Source organism: Tigriopus californicus, chromosome 6 (genome assembly GCF_007210705.1).
Source record: "Tigriopus californicus strain San Diego chromosome 6, Tcal_SD_v2.1, whole genome shotgun sequence".
NCBI classification, from domain to species: domain Eukaryota; kingdom Metazoa; phylum Arthropoda; class Copepoda; order Harpacticoida; family Harpacticidae; genus Tigriopus; species Tigriopus californicus.
The window spans coordinates 11,349,945-11,352,647 of record NC_081445.1 but is presented as its reverse complement, the minus strand read 5'-3'; the positions used below and the strand labels follow the sequence as shown (position 1 = coordinate 11,352,647).

The 2,703-nt window shown below is 38.1% G+C and overlaps 1 protein-coding gene across 1 annotated transcript in view; it reads left to right on the top strand.

Moving 5' to 3' along the window:
* LOC131882057 (serine/arginine repetitive matrix protein 2-like) overlaps nt 1-2,703 on the top strand; it is a gene marked incomplete in the record, with an annotated part of 36,882 nt that overhangs the window by 571 nt on the left and 33,608 nt on the right.

The window sequence follows — 2,703 nt, the reverse complement described above, 5'->3', positions numbered from 1 at the left end:
TTTGGTGACTTTATTCTAAATTGTTATGCTATGGCGCATTCAACTTTTTGATTGTTCTTGAAAACTTGAGCAAGAGTCTGCCCTTTCTTCGGAGATTGATGATTACTGAGCATTATGAATGAAATTTAAGTTAAGCAACCATTCAATGAATAACAAATCTGGCTTCATTTGCAAATTAATAAAATTAATTGTTATTGAATTGTTCAAACTCAAATTAAAAGAACCATGCAAACCACACATTCTTGGCTAAACATATCACTTAAAATTCCCTAGTTTGCGTTGCATTTAAAGTTAGTTGCCACAAACAATTTTGAATATGTGTTCTAAATTGCGTCACATTAAAGCGTAGCGTCCTTGTCGTGTTGTATATAGGGACAAGTTCCAAGACCTGACAAGACAATCTTTGGTCAAATATGTCATTTTGTCATGGAACGCAATGTTGCCCGGATGTACGGTACAGCAGACCTGACAAGACAATCTTTGGTCAAATATGTCATTTTGTCATGGAACGCAATGTTGCCTTGAGAATGTGCAAAGACCTTCGCGGTAATACAAAAAATTCGGATTTCCTTGACGTGAAGAAGAAGACGATCGGCTCCATTGAAGATTCTTGTGTGAATTGTCCCACATTTCCCCACGTCTTTTGTCGTAGTTGTTATTAGCTTGACGAGTTGTCTTGGCGTTGCCAAAATGTAGTAAGTTTAAGCGCCAAATTCAAAGAAACATCCGGAAGTTCATCCCGAATATTGACGTTTCCGACCTAATCAATGTCAAGTTCAATGGAAGGTCTGGCTCAAGACACGTTTAGCATTTGTTGCGGGTACAGTGAGATCTATTTACATGGAGGCTTTGATCCATTGGGGGAAATGAAGATTGCATTTAGTGCAAACAGAATAGGACGAACAAAGAAAATTGCCAACGTTCCAACCACAAATGGGACTTTTCAAGACGGAGAATGAGGAAGTTTTTGGAGATGAATACTCCAACGCGAAATGTGCATTTTATGGCATTCGGAATCTATCTTTTAGAGTGAAACAAGACATTGTATGGCACGAATTCAAGTACTTTTGTTGTTGCACCTCATCTCACGCACAATTGGTATTGTTGGATGATTTTCATAAGAGACAATTAAGTTGTAAAATCAGAGCTCGAAGAGGTCAGTCTCGAAACAAAACAAATTTTGACTAAATAATCTATCGTATTCACACTCCTGAAACGCCCTTGATAGGTTAGCCAAATGTTAGGGGAAAAATATAACTTGCTAGATTCGACCAAAACTGGTTTGTTAGTGAATCATACCCACTTTTGGGATTTTAACAACAAATGTATTTTTACAGTAGGCGAAATATTGACGAGAATGAAGATCATTTGGTTCATTTCTGTTATTTTCAACAAGTTATCAATGGGAAGAAACACACGAGGAAACTTGATTTTTTGCAATCAAATGGCAGAAGCATGAAAAATAAATAGCGTTGCATTCCAAATGTTATTCTACTTAGACAATAGGCATGAACTTTTAGACATTTTGTTGCAATAATATATCTTTTTTGTAAAATTACACCTAACTTAGTTTTAAAAAAAGAGAAAAGCCCGTGAAAAACCAAACCAAGCTAAAAAATTAGTTTCTTGGAGCTTCTTCTCTGTTAAATCTGTACTAAAAGCACTTAAACAGTACCGAAATCTTGTTCTCGATTTTTTAGTTCAACCAGATTTGGTGTGCCTTTTTCCCAGAAGTATTGCCCTTCAATCACGAGATCGCCGCGAACGGCGTGAAAAAGACACATTTTCCCTTCTGATAATTTCCATCAAGTCTTTTCTTCTTCGTCTGCATCTAGCTGGCCAACCACAAGATGTTCAAAAAGTGAATTGTTTTTCGCTTCAAGTGAAAACGAACGCGTCAGTTTGACAGAGATTGCCATTTCTCTCTGTGTTCTCATCTCTCTTGACTGTCCTTTCCAAGTCGTTCCAAGACTCGAAATCTTCCCCATTCACCTCGTTCACATTGAGAAACTGAAAGGGCTCGTCTTGACTCATCCACATGCATTGCCAAATAAATCCAGTGGGTAATGGCGCCATTTTGGCCTCATTATGATTGCACTTGGGCTCGTCACGTAAGAATCATATAGAGGGAAATTTGCACACTTAGACAGTACATAGGATATCTTGATGTGCGCCAGCGAATATGCCAGATTTAATGGGAACTGTAAAGGGTTACCTTGGCATGACGGAATGGAAATTGTCCTTTCCAGTTATGAGAAGGAAGACACTTACTTCTCTGGGGAAGAAGCCTTGCCTTGATTTCTGATTTCTAACCTGAAGAATGCAAATTTAGATAGCAGGGATATCGTATTGGTCTCAGGGTAAAAAAGCAAAATGGCAAATCTTGCCAATTTGCTTCCCACACCAGATTCCACAAGACGCAATATATACTCGACCACAATTCAGAGGTATTATGCAGGACTTCCTTGTGAAATGCTTGTTTTCAAGCACACTCTATGCATCCATCTATTTTGTCTTCTCAGGTTGTCTTAGATTTCCACGGAAAAGTGAACATGAATTTGTTAATTATTCTGAATTTCACGCCCTATTCATTAGGAATGATATTGCCAGACCACAACATTACGTTGCGTTCATTTTCGGGAAAGATGCTGGCTGGATGTGCAATATAGCAGAATTGTTCGTAATGAGGTTCCTCTGGTTACT